Below are 15109 nucleotides of genomic sequence, written 5' to 3' on the forward strand. Positions count from 1 at the left end.
GTCTCCCCAGCTAGCTTGCTATTTTATCATATGGAAGAAGAATTTACTTTTTCCAGCAGCAAAAGGCGCAATAACCAACCAGGATTCTACCTTTGGCCACAATGCAATGCGGGATTCTAGTTAGAGTAGTTAGAAGCGTAAATTTATAATCCGACCAGGACTCGTTTGCTACTCTCGGTTTTCGTAAAAGATATTTCCCAACAAAATGTGACTTATAGGGGGCAGGGAACAGCAGCTTTAGCAGGGAAGCCCAGACTTCCCTCTCCCTAGCCACTTCAACCAGCTCCTCCAGCGAGATCCCAAGGCATTCCCAGGCCAGCCGAGAGACATAGTCTCTCCAGCGTGTCCTGGTTCATCTGCGGGGCCTCCCGCCAGTGGGTAATACCCGGAACACCTCTCCAGGAGGCATCCGAACCAGACGCCTGAGCCACCTCAACTGGCTCCTCTCAATGCGGAGGAGCAGCGGCTCTACTCCAAGTCCCTCCCGGATGACCGAGCTTCTCACCCTATCTCTAAGGGAGAGATCGGACACCCTGCGGAGGAAACTCATTTTGGCCGCTTGTATCTGGGATCATGTTCTTTCGGTCACAACCCACAGCTCGTGACCATAGGTGAGGGTAGGAATGTAGATCGACGGGTAAATCGAGAGCTTCACCTTTCGACTCAGCTCAACCGGGTGATCAGTCAAATTATGCAAAGATATAAACATACGTAATTTAGATGACAAGTCTTAGAAAGTCACCCCTTTTTTAATGCTGAGTTAAAAGAAAGTATCACACTGTCTCAGCATAATGAAAATCAATTTGCCAGAGGGACACTCAGAGTCCCGAATCAGCAATGAAGTCACTAGCTCTTTGAGGTCCTTCTCATCTTCCCGCTCCTCATCTTCTTTACCCTCCCCGTGGAGTAAATACCATATTGGAATACCTTGGTGGTGTCAGATGCATCTAAAGGTCCCTGCTCTCTCACCTTCCCAATAATGTCTCAACTACATGATACCAACTGTCCATTCTCCTGAAGCACGGTTATGTGCAATTGCTGCCTTTGAAAAGTTAATAACTGACTATCACTATCAGAGAATTAGTAACTTGGCAATATGTACATTAATGTGTCTTCAGTTATGTGTCATACTGTGAGGTGTTTCCAAAATGTTGATTGTCTTTAACTGGATGACCCTGGCAAAACATTTGAAATATCTCAAATGCAATGCAATTCTCTCTCTTCACCAGCACCAATATAGTGGCAGATGATATTGTCGTGCTCTCTATTACCTTGTTTACATTCAGTGCACTTTTGCGCCCCTTGGCTAATTATACACAGCGTTTGTTTAGTAGCTGTGGGAGGGCTTGCCGAGTGGAGGGGCAAGTCAACCTTTCTTGTTTATGATAAAGTGACAGAAAATCATTGGGGGGTCAAGTACCTCGCCCACAATCCTCCCCAACGCCCCCAAAACTCCTGCAGCCGTCAGTAAGGTGCCTGTTGTGGGAAGCCTCCCCTTTAATGGTCTCATTAAAGGGCCCGTCTCCCCGTCAATAGACGCCTCTTATTCTTTTTCTGACAAATTTGAATTAATAATTCAACGCCAAGTGCCTAGGGATGTATATTTTCGGCATGAAGGACAGTTAATCCATAGCACCCCACCCCCTTCCTCTTTCTCTCTCTCCTTGCTCTCACTCATTCTCTTGTTTCATGACCACTTTCTCGTTCACCATCATTCTCTCTTGATGATGGAAAGCAGTGGGTAGTGCTGACTAAAGAGAGTGTGACCATATTTTCCACACTCCTTTCAACTTCTTTGCTCTCTGTGTGATTTTGGTCCCCCGTCACATATGACAAGTGGAGTCAACTTAAGTGCAAATTGCTATGGTGGCCCTCCAATCCTGCCGCCCTGGTATTCATGTGAGATGACATGTTTGCACGTCAATTTATATAGCGGGAAATTGTGTTTACTTGATATTTGGAGGAAAGGTTTGAGCTTCTCTGCCGAGCCGATCAATTGAACGTTTAATCAAAAAAAGCACCCATTGAAACTCAGGGTCAGGCTCAGGGTCCTGACAGCACACCTCCTGATATAGCCTATATATTGAATTGCATAATTAACTATCTTAATTTCAATATCCACCATTATCCCTATTGATTTAAATTGGTTTAAATTCTGTTAAACTGAGTTTTACTGAACTGAGATTAATTTTAAATGGTGCACCAGAGCTTTTGTTAATTTTGACCCAGATTAACTAATTTTAAACATAGTGTTAGTAATCTTTGATTAGAGCTAATCTTAGATTAAATTAAGATTTGTTAGTCAGGGTGACCATATTTGATTTCCAGAAAAGCGGACACTCAGCATGGCCTCGAAATACGTAAATGATACTCAAAAATAAAAAATGCTATACATTACTGTATAACTATTTTAACATATGCCTCCTCTATATGGGTGGACAATAAAATAAAAAACATAACTCTCTTTTGCAGTCTTACTTGACAGAATAAAAAATAACATAATGTTCTAAGACCAATCTTTTTTTTTTTGTTCCCGCAATTGGACCGCAGAGCAATACAAGTGAGCTAAAATTCTGACCTACCAGCACATCTTAATAATTTTTTTGAACGTTCTTTAAAAATAATGGAAACACTTTTTTAATATATAAAAATAACACGCCCCCCCCCCCCCCCAAAAACAAAAACAAAACTTTTTTTCTTTCTCCTAAACCCTTTGCGATCAACTTGGGAACAGTCCGCAGTCTACCAGTCGTGGTAACAACACCGGACATTTTTATGAATTTATACCAAAAAAAAACAGACACCCGGACAGGATGTGAAAAAGTGGATATATCCGGGGGACAGGATGTGAAAAAGTGGACATGTCCGGGCAAAAGCAGACATTTGTCCTATTGTTGGTGCAACCCAACCTCAATGCCATTCAAAATACAGAACAGTATTTGAACTGACTCGATTACAAACAAAAACACATACAGGTTCACAGTGTTGGGCAGTAGCTAGTTACTAGTAACACATTAATGTAACTTAGTTACTTTTTACAATAACTAATACTCTAATGCATTACTTTTTTTAAATACAGTACCTCAGTTACAGTTACAATATGGTGCGTTAGTCAGTTACTTGATAAATTGTTTAATTTAATAGTTTAATTGTACAACACTCATGCGGATAAGCGGTTCAGAATCAAATAATGAATGGGTGGCTGCTGTGTACTGTACTATTTCCTGTTTACAATGGATTGCCGCTGCCATACTAACGAAGGAGACGCGTTGTGGGCGGGTATCGGATTCGGCTGTCATGGAGAGTCAAGGCAAGTGCAAGACGAGTTTTTCAACATGAAAATACGCTCATAACTTTACTTTAGTTGAGCATAAAGAAACAGTGTATGTTCTTTTTTTAAGTAACTAATTAGTTACTTTTAATAGTAAGGCATTACTTTTTTGTTTAAGTAATCATCGGAGTAGTTGTGTTACTTTTAAAATGAAGTAACTAGTAACTGTAACTAGTTACTATTCTTTAGTCACGAGCACAACACTGCAGGCTCATTAAAAAAAAAAAAGAAGTGGGATACCTGTCGGGATATATTGTTGTGTCAATGACCATGCATTTCTGGGTGGCAATTCTACTGGCACACCTAATAAAGTGGACACTGACTATGTGTAGTTAATCTTAAATCTTTCCGGAAACCAAGAAAGAATATTTCCAGTTAAGACTTTATTGAGTTGTTCTATGTTTGTCAATTGTCATTGTGGAACGTTGAGTTTGGATTTACAGGCATGCAGTGTAGTGTGTGTGGGTAACAGTGGCAGGTGGTAGGAAGGTACTGACACCATTCTATCTTGTACAAGTCAGGGTATGACATGATGGATGACAGCAGAATGCCTAAAATATGACTTTATATTACACCCGTTATTTTAGATAGCTTCAGAAATGATTTGATATTGAGTTAACAAAGAGTTGTTTGCAGCTCCTCGTTACACTGCTGTGTTAATCTTCCATTTTCCAAAAAAAGTCAATCGCAGATGTGTGTGCAGACAGTAGGCTCATGTAGCTTTGTTGCTAAAAATATCATTCAGGATAAGAAAAGACCAATAAGGAGCTGTGATGGGTTGTAGGGGTCAATGGCAAGAGAGCTATGATGGGAGAAGCAGAGCCAGTGAGCCAGGACACCTGTTGGATCATCTGCGCATTAAAACATTTAATCACTGTCTCTGGTTACACACAAACACACACCAAAACACACACACATACACATACAAACCACAGTATGCAATCGCAAAAACCTTAAAGCCCCGCTGTTCTCTGTCTGCTCAGAGGTATCTTGTAACCACATTGTCCAAAGAAGCAACACACACACACACACCCCCAAACACACAAAGGGAGTATGGTATTATAGCAGCCACCTGACCACCACCTTACCACCACCATAGTTTAAACACATGCTTGTATACTGTGTTAATCGTACAGGAACACAATGGCTGACAATCCACATGCCAGGCAAGACAGTGATGCAATTTATGATTTGGGGGCAGTAGGTGAATACACAAGGTTATGTATTTACAACTTTAATACATACAACTTGTATTCACAACATCCACAATCACATTATATAAAATATATGTGAAAGGCAATCTGTTGAAATATGGTTACAAATTTAAACTATTTTACCATAGTTATTGGAACTTGGTAAGTGGTAACTTAAGAGTGTCCTAAATGGACTCTGAATGCCTCACTGTGAGTCAGAACCATTTTTCCAACTTACCTACAAAATACTCAAAGTAGCTTTTAAACATCATCAAATACAATGGTCATTGAATATGAGTAGAATAAAAATGCCAGTTGTTGAAAGACGCATTCATTTACTTGTTTTGAGAGTATGAGTTGCTTTTTACCAACCAATGAGTAACACTAATGACTGATCATGAGCTAAGCCAGTCATAAAGACATAACGTAGTGTTTCTAAGAAAATGACTGCAGCAACTTATTAATAGTCTACACATATAGAAGGGCTGATGTGATACTATTCCCGTTTACACCTTTAGAAATGATTGACTGGCTGGCCCGTAAAAGCTGGGGGTCCATCTGATTACATTTTTAGTTTTGAACATTTGACCCGTGGTACACTTAACAGAGGGGCCCCATGACTGCCCTTTGATGTACATCCTGTTGCGTTTTGTGTTTACACAAGGAAGATATTTGTCAACGATTTTGTCTTGTATGAGTTTCCAGTAATCTTGTTCTGGCAAAGCAAAATTTTCCATAAACTGAAGTGTAGAGATGTGTGAGTTAGACATTGCACTGGAGGAGTCAATCACACACACACACACACACAAAATTCACATTCACCTTCAGAATAGGGAATCTTTAATTAATTAACTTAATAGGCATGTTTTGGGAATGTGGGAGGAAACCGGAGCACCCAGAGAAAAAAACATGTAATCTTGACACAGAAAGGAGCAAGTGCTCAAGGATACTTCAACATGCTTGTGGATATGTGCCGGTGGTTGCCAAGTGTTTCCCAAGAGGCGGGAAAGTTGTAAGGTGTCAACGTTAGCAAGGAAATACTTGCTTTGAAAAACACTTCTTGTCATCTGAGGAACCCACGTTTATAAAAAAAAAAAAAAAACGGCATCGGGTAGGCCGCCTACCGGCTGAAGACGGCTGGGATTGTCTCCAGCACACCTGTGACTCTGGTGAGGTAGAATAAGCGGTTCAGAAAGTGGATGAATAGACATCGGGTATGACATTAGTTTTTTTATTTTATTTACTGCTGCTTCCTCGTTCCAGTCAGAAAGTTTCTTTGATTGGCCACATTCTGTTTCTGTCACAGCCTGCGGAGTTAATAGACACAGGAGACGTCGGCTTTTTGGTTGCAAATATTGAAGACATTCATTATTCCAGATTGTAAGCCTCGACTCATTTTGGACCTTATTATATATATTATATATTATAACATAATCTTACGAGACATTACCTAAGATTGTCGGGCGTTTGACGCCTTTGGTTGGGAAGTGGCAAAATCGGGACAACACCAGCCCGATTGTCTTCAAGTGTTTGCCGTGTCTCGGTTTGCCGCTTAAGACATTGAGTGACTACAAACTGTGTCTACTATGTAGCATTTGTGTCCATGTAGTTCTGTGATAAATCAAGGAGTATTTTGCAGAAAAAGCCAGAGACCCAATGATATTGATTCCACAAATGACTGGATGGTGATATGATATTCTACAACATTAGTGCTTGTACAATTTGTGCTTTCTTTCACTAACATGAGCCTGTTCACCTCAGGGCCCTCGGTAGCCCGGGTCTGTCCACCCTGGCCCAAACATGCATCCCCTGGCCCTTAATTGGAGTGGAGCGGTTTCCTAGCCAGCACAGCGCTGGGACCCAATACGTGACCACTGAGAATGTATTAGTATGAGCATTGCAGTGGACAGAGCTGTACATAATGATAACCTGAAGCTTTGGCAATTGAGAAACACACTCACACATGTACACAGTGGCGAAAACAAGTAGTGTAAGTGTAATGCTGCCCCACCGGTGGGCCACTCCACGACTGGAGGAGGAGGAGGGAGAGGGGTGAAATGAACTTGACTTTCATTGATCGGGACTGCGAGCATAGAACCGGGGGCTGTTTGTCCCAGAAGAGCTCTCGTACCGTTGCTCGGTAGCTCCTCATAAATGTTTGAAAGGCCTCAGCCTCTTTACATTCTCACTATTTGGGTGCACGGATGGTGAAAGGTGAAAGGTTGGTCAGTGATGATGGTTGAGGGGATCAATCGTCATCTATGGCAGGTTGAGGTGTGTTTACAGCCTTCAAACAGTTTCAATATTAGTAAGCAGGATTTTTTAAAAACACACAATTTTGCTTGCCTAGGCTGCACTCTTAAGGCCCCCATTTGGCCCCTGACGGCCCCTAGTAGTGTGTTCAACCAATGATTGATATTGCCCATACCGCTTAGAAAACACCTGACGTGCCGGGTGGAGTATCCGTAGCTCCTAAGTATGGGCTGGCAGGGGGGCCCTCAGCGTTATCCAGCCGGTAATAAAAGTTGAGAATTGATTTTCTGTAGCAGCTTGTAACTGTTAATGTTGAAACATCAATAGCCAAAGCAAATGGGAGACCGAGAACACGGCGGGCACGAGCCGAGACGGACTCTAAATCACAGAATCTATCCGTGCCGATCGATAGGACAGTAACTGCAAGTGTCCCTCTGCTTTCCTAATGTTTTATAATAAACTGACAGCGTGTAATAAGGCACAGGGAGAATGGAAGGGTGAGATGGTGGGCAACAATTTCGCTGGGGCACCTTAAATCACCCCATACGAGAGAGCAGGACATCGTCAGAGGAATAGGAGGAACAGGGAAGATTCTTTTCTTTTGAAAAACTTTTACAAACAGATATCTAGTTTAGTCACGTCTAGTCGTCGTGCTTGAGTAGTTATTGAGTAACCCTTGAGGATAGTTCCCGCATGGTTGTAGATAGGGATGTTTAATACCACTTGACTCAAGTAGTCACCGAGAGCACTAGTAATTTTGATACATAAAATTGCACAAAAAAAATATACAATGAATGATCATTTAAAAAGACAGACCTACATGATCCCAATATAGCATTTTTACGGAGCCCCTTAAATTAACCTCGCAAGCCAGAATGATAATTGTGATTCACTCGAGTTCTTCACATTGTCAACCTAGAACTTCACTGGGCAGATCCGTTCAGGGACGGAAGGACTTGCTGATTGGACGATGCAACATCTTGTGCACGTTTGTTTTGACCAATCACGGCAACGGACGAAAACGTCGTCTTCGGTCTCGTCTTAGGGGGAGAAAAAAAAAAGCACGAACATCTGTACCAGGTACAAATGCACGAAGCACCTCTCGCTGTTCAACATTCAACAAGGAAACGGTGAGTAATTCTGCAAGAACAGAATTAATTGAGAGCGTCCATTCGTCTGTTAGGTTGGTTTGTTTCCCCTGGCGTCGTTGCTTCCTGGTTTCGTCACAGCTGCATGTCCCGCCCTAAACAATGCCTGATTGGCCCGACCTAAAAAAGGTCGAACGTATCAGCGGGAGCAGTACAAGATGTATTCTTGTAATATTTGTGAACAAATACCGCGAAAATTCAGCTTGCTGGCAAGGTTACCCTTAAGTGACACTGGGGAGAAAAAAAATGAACTAGGTTTCTCATTAGGATGCAAAAACTTTCTCAGTGTAACAAAAAACATACTAGGATGAGGAGGTTTCTCCTTTTAACAAGAAACCTTGTCAGCACGACAGAGAAACTTTCTCGTGCAAATAAGAAACTTTCTCATCCTAAAGAGAAAGTTTCTGGTTTGCACAAGAAAGTTTCCCGTTAGGATGAGAAAATAGTCCATTGCATGCTAGCCTATAAACTAGTTATTTTTGGTTTGCATTTCAGAGAGAAGGAGGAGGAAGTTTCTCGTTTATACATATTATTCTATTTTTTTGTGGAAGACACTTGTATTTGTCTCAAATTTAAGTTCAGTGGGGACAGCATTCCATAGTTTATGATATCTGGTATTGATACTCGCTCATCCCTAGTTACAGAGGTGAAGTAGGTTACAATGTGTTCTAAATCCGAGTGCCACTAAACTGCTTTCACAATACTGAGATATGACGAGCAAGGCGGTGCTGCACGTGTTATAGTTGTGACAAAGGAGTGACAAGGTGATTATGACTGTTGCAAAACTCGCTTTACAACTGCTGCAACTGTATGCATTATATACACGACAATGCGGTTCTGGTAAATAAGTAACATTGCTGGTAAATATGGAAGTTGCGGAAAATCACATACTTTTAGGCATTTGGACTGCTTGGAAAATGAAAATATACACTATGCTGTATTGTTATGTTACTGACAATCTGGTTTTCAACACAGAAATGTACGACAAAAAAAACTAAATTTTTAATACTGTACAAAATGAGTTTCATATCATACTGCATTAAGTGTATCAGGTCACAAGTCACATTAATATCCCATAAAAATAGCAATATACACTTGTTTAATGGACAATTCTTTATTTTTTTAATCTTTTTTTTTTACTTAATTAAGAATGTTTAAAAACCTACTGGTGATTCAAATTACACTAAAACATTTGATGAAAATTAAAGAATTTAAAAAAAAGTGGACGTTTTAGTTTAAGATTAGAAAGGCACTGGGTGAATGAATGGTGAGAATCGAGGGTTTTTTGTCAGGTGAGGGGTAAGAAAAAGAAGATTGAGTGTAACTATCTTCCCACAACTACACACACGTCACCACAACAGGTCTTAATGACAACAGCCTGCATCCTGTAATGATGGCAAGCCGGAGCTTTTATTACTTCATAAATTCTGAAAGCCTTTTCCGCAGCCTGATTACACCGAATTCCCTACAAAGTGGAAGGTGCGTTATATTTTTTAGGCTAAAACTGAGAGAAAATAGGTGCAAATATTAGGTTCATTGCTTTAGGGCATATTTCCGCCTACTCCTGATGAGACAGAATAAGATGAAAGAAAAGTCTGGACACTCAAACTTGATTAGTTGAGTTTGGATCTGTCGGCTAGAAAGTTTGAGTAAATGGCGAAGGACTTTTTTATTTGTTGGTTTGCTGCCTCAGAATGAAAACTGTAGGATGCTGATGGCTGGTAAAAAGATTTGTTTGAAAAGTAGATGACAGTCCAATAGTTTTCAATCAGCATGTGTTTGGCCAGCACTTTACACGACAGTCAAAGCAGAGTGATGAAGAAGGCGATGTGTTGTGCATAGATTGCTCTTTATTAGCCTTATACATAAATCTATAGCATACACCCCACTGCAATCACCACCACTGTATTTTCCATTACAGTACTGGTGTCATTGCACCAATCCACTAACTGCTGTCTGACGGCCACACAATCACACATGCGAGATGTGACTCACATAAAAAACACTCATAGCGTACCGGTGCATACGAAACAAATAATGCCACCTGCCACACACGTGAATAATCGTATGCATTTCCAGAAGTTGGCAATCTTTTTCTTTCGTTTCAATTTGGATTTTATATTTAAATACGGAACAGTGAAAAACCAAACCAAACCAAAATATTCATCAGTGAAAGTATGACTTGTGACTTGCTAGACAAGAATTTCTGAAAGACTCAACTCGAGTTAGATGTGGCATTCATGTGACTCGATTTGACTTTGAACACCATGATTCATTCAGTTTATTTATTCATTTAATTTGTTTTACTTTTTCCTTTGTCGTGGGTGCCACCAATCTGGCAACCCCAACAATGGACGAGGGCTGAGTTGAGAGGGCGAGTGTCAGGGAAGATGCTCCAAAGATTAATACTTTTTTTTTATGAAACCGAGAGAACGACAAGAGCAACATGCAAAATTTGCAAATCGTAGATGAGAGACACAACATCTATGACATTTACCTTCATCTATCAGACACAGGTAAGCTAGCTGTGTGAAATTTGAAGCTAAGCTAGCTAGGTTAGCTTGACAGTTTGGCTCACCAATAGCTGGTTAAATATTAACTGAACTTCATGTCAGTTAATTGAAAAGACAATAAAGTGATAGATTAGACATTACGGAGGCTGTAATCTTAAAACTATACCATAAAAGAAGTGATTCTAATTTATTCAAGCAAGGACATGTAGGCCTCTACATAGACTCCACTTTGAGTTGCTTATCTGATGGTCATATTTGATTTGGCAGGGTCGCCTAAAATACTGCATTGCCTACTAGATTGAACTTCATAAAGCAACAATCTAGAAAGTTAATGCTTTTCATTCACCCATTTACACACACTTCTGTATTTGGGAAACAGATTGGCACCCAAACAAATTTAATAATGTACTAGTAGTAATGCAGTTTTTAAATGATGATTACAGTACCCATTTACTCCATTATAGAGTACATCATGTCAATATTTAACAGTGTTAGATTGATAATTGTATAGATACATTTATTTCATACTCTTCAATTGCTCGTTTAATATTTACAGATGTAAATGTACTTTTTTGTATGTTTGTTACTTTTTTTTTCAGAGCTATACATACATTTTCTGTGTCATGATCAGTGAATTTTTTTTTTTATTATCACTCTAATATATATTGTGACTGAGCAAGATTTTATGACCTGACTTTTGCCTTGCTTGGACCAAGTAATGATTTGACTCAACTTGAATTTTGTGGTGACACTACCTTGGGTTACTTGGTTTTTTTTTCAACAGTAACTTGGCACTTGCTTGAAATTTGAAGGTTATGACATATGTGACTTACTCCCACATCTGACCCCCCAAATTTCCAATTGAGAGGTCAGCATGTGCCACATTTTGGAGCAGCTCCTGATCTAAATTAGGACTGTTAAAGGTTTGGTGGTGATCTGCACTCTACCAAGGGCCTTTACTATGAACAGTATGCATTGATCAGGTCAAAAGATAACTCCGTACTAAAAGAAAAAACAACTACAACATAAAATATCTATTGTTGCTTTTAATTAAGTTGTACAGTGTTGTGCCTTTTACATGCTCCATTATTTGGCCCTTACATTGGTCCCAGTGGGAGCAAATATCGAACTGTTGCCATCTTCTCATGTTAATCAATGACCCGACGAATTTAAATTATTCGGTTCATTTCAGGAAATGAATATTTGCTAGGCGTATGGGGAATGGAGGCTGGGATGGGCTGTATGAACAACCTGGTCAGGGATCAGCAGATTGATTCTGAGCAGCCACGGCTGTTGCTTAATTGGGATCCACCTGACTGGGACTTAAATGTTTTGCCTCTTATTCACTACATAGACAGACATGACGTGAAACGGAGATAGTGCACTGTTTTTTTTACAGATAAATAAATAAATGTGGATTTGTATATCACATTAAAGGTAAGGTAATGGATAACAAATTGAATTGTAAATTATGCAATAAAATATTTTTGTGTGAGACATTGTTTAGTATTAACCGCAGTCTATTTTGATCAACTAGCATATAAGAGGTGTATAAAAAGGTTTCCTAAAAAATTTAGCTTTCACAGCTACTATCAAAGATGTTAATTTCCCAAGTTTTTACTATTGTATTGATGAAGTATGTTTAATGAGTTTTCACCTGTCATATAGCTAAACAAGGTCAACAAAATATAGAAGCAGCTCCCAGAATTATGCAGTAGTTTTATACAACGGCAAACTAGAACCATAATAATACATAGATTGTAAATGTAATATCTCTCCGATAATGTTAGCTTTGTCAGATATTTTTGGTATAGCTAGAGTGAAGCTTGGTACTTAATGCTGGATATGAAATTACTTCAGTGTCCAAGAGTGCACCATTATCAGTAGACCTCCAAATAATTTACCTCTCTATCAACTTTGTTTTTATTTTTTTGTTGCTGCTAAACACTACAATTTGGGAGCATTATTGCAAGTTGTGTCCACAAATCTCACTTCTCTGCTGGGAGTATTTAGCACTCAGCACTGCTCTGACAGCTCCTCTGGTTCTCCTCCCAGCTGACGAGGACTGGCAGTGCATGTCTCAGCCAATTAGAGTTGACGTGGTCCGACCCGCAGAGCCGGGTCGTTTGTTGGCAGAGCAGGCTCTGACCTCTGAGCCTGCAAGTGCTTTGCCAATATGAGGGCTGTCTGTCTCTGGCTGAGGGAATTCACATCAAAAACCACACTTGTGATAATTGATGTGATTTTTTTTTCTTTTTTCCTCTTTCAGTTTCCCCCACTCATTATAATGCAAAGACTAAACAGCATAGCACTGCAGAACTCGCAAAGCAATCAGCAGGTTATATAGCTTTAATTGTCAACTAATAGCAAGAAAAATACCTTTTTTAAAGCCCAAATGTCACTTCTGTGCTTTCCTGTCAACTGATGATAATATAAAACATCAGCTTGGCAGTATTTCTATTAAGCACTTAAGCCTTTTAAAAGGAAATCAAAGACCCATTAACAGTGTTCTGTCACCAGACCAGTAGTAGTAATTCTTTACTGAACTCTGACCCGTGCTGTACTCTGTCTCTCTGAGCTTTAATGGTCGTGACTATACTGCCGCGCATACAAGCACACACATGGCCATTGCTCACAGTTTCACACATAGAGATCAATGCTAGCAGAGTGATCATCTCCCTCTTGATAGAGGACCAAAGCCTTCACTTGAGACAAGAAAAGAATGACAGCAGATAGAGAGGACACCATAGAAGAAGATGGATAAAGCGAGACAGTGAGGAAATAATACCAAAACTCAAGAAAGACAGTCAAACTCAGGTCAGGACAAGTCTTCGCTCAGTTAAAGTGACATCTATATATCTCTCTATCGACAACTGGCTTAACTAAGAGTTCTGTTGTCGGGGAAGACTGACTGCCCGGCCAGTATGGGAAATAATGGAAGCAGTCAAGGTAAAGGCACAGAAAAAAAATGTGAAAAGGATTTCCATTGTTCTATATCACTGCTAGGTGCTAGAGTAATGATTAATTGAGCAATTATTCCAAACAACCATAGACCATAGAATGCCAAAGAGCGATCTAGAATGAGGGCAGTTTGTCTTATATAATCATATGTGGGACCAAATGCACACTTCACCACACCACCAAAAACTACAACTCTCACTAAACTAGCAAAATTCACATCATCATATATCACGTCGACCTGTGCCTAGGCTAAATGATCCAAGTTTGGTCAGCAGCAAATTTTACACTTTCATTTAAACTCAATTATCAGAATAGCTTTATCGTCACTGGACCCACAGCCTGTCCCAGAAACCTAGAAAAACAATGAGTATCAGGGGTATACTGGGTGGTCACCTTTTGCACACCTCGTTTTCGCAGATGAAAAGAGAAACACAATAAAATAAACAACAATTCCATACTGAAGGGAGCGCAGTATGGATTTGAAAAAAAAAAAAACCCTCAGCAAACAGGACTACATTAATACAAGACATTTGATTAGAACATGTGGAGAGATGGGTCTCTCTGGATTACCTGCCCCCACTCCCCAACAGGTGTGATATTAAACAACCAAGTAAATCTTTAGTTATCTGCATTTTTCTATTTCTGAAAATGTGACTGTGAGCAAGTTGTTCTGCACAGTGGGGCTAATTAACTTAATACCTTCCCCCATATCTCCCGTATCTCTACCAAGGACATAATCTAGTAGGCTGGCCGTTCCTGAGGAAGCAGCCGGCCCCCGTGAAATCTGTGTGTTCCAGCACAGTGGTTTTCATTTGAGCAAAAGTAAGTGGGGCGGGATGGGGGCTAGCACACTGCATGAGACAAACTTGCCAGATTTCACCAATGTAAGATATACTGTATGCCGTAAGAATATGTCTGTAATTCTTCATCCTTGGGGCATTTAGAGAAAATCATCCCACTCAAATCTGGGAACTTTAAATTATGGCGGGGGGGGGGGGATACAAAAAGTTTCGAATGACAAAATATTTTTTTTAAATGCATATTTTTATTTGCACTTACATAAGCTTTCTACCAAAATGTAACATGTTCTTCACTAGCCCATGCTCTAAAAAAGTAGTTGTTGATTAATTCTCCCAACTAAGCGGTAATAGTCAAGCCAAGATACGCTTTGCCAATCTGGCAGACTTCTAGTGGAAGGGTACCAACGTGCCAACATACAAAAAACATTGGAAAGCACCCAGGCCACAGATAGGGTGGGTGACAGCTTGATGTGGTTAAACAGCTGACAAGTTGTATCAGAGACAGACATGTTAGTAGTCTGTATGATGATTTAGTAACATTCATATCATGTTCTATGAATTAAATGTGCGTTAAAAAAGAAAAAAAGAGGTTTCTGAAATTAAACCTGGTTCATTGCATTTGTTTAAATAACCCTAGTCCTTGCTTAATTAATTCCACCAGTGTATATTAAATAAATCTCATCCCTCTTTAGAGCTCATTTCAACGCTCCTCACCCAACGCAAATCTACTTTCATGCCTCATTTAGCTACATCCGTATTAATTGGTGCTGCTGGCGGTATGCAAGGCAGTTCTGTGAGATTTGCTTTCTCATTCCATTACACATATTCAGATCAGCCCATCAATCGCACACCTCTGCTCAGCTGTGTACACTGTGAATCAATGCTAAATCTCCGGGCTTTGCATTGCTGC

At 40.0% G+C, this 15109-nt stretch overlaps 1 protein-coding gene across 2 annotated transcripts in view; it reads right to left on the reverse strand.

Moving 5' to 3' along the window:
* nr5a2 (nuclear receptor subfamily 5, group A, member 2) overlaps nt 1-15109 on the reverse strand; it is a 64013-nt gene that overhangs the window by 10883 nt on the left and 38021 nt on the right. The window lies entirely within an intron of this gene.

Source organism: Leptonotus elevatus, chromosome 11, assembly GCF_054856555.1.
Source record: "Leptonotus elevatus isolate MCC_2025b chromosome 11, RoL_Lele_1.0, whole genome shotgun sequence".
NCBI classification, from domain to species: domain Eukaryota; kingdom Metazoa; phylum Chordata; class Actinopteri; order Syngnathiformes; family Syngnathidae; genus Leptonotus; species Leptonotus elevatus.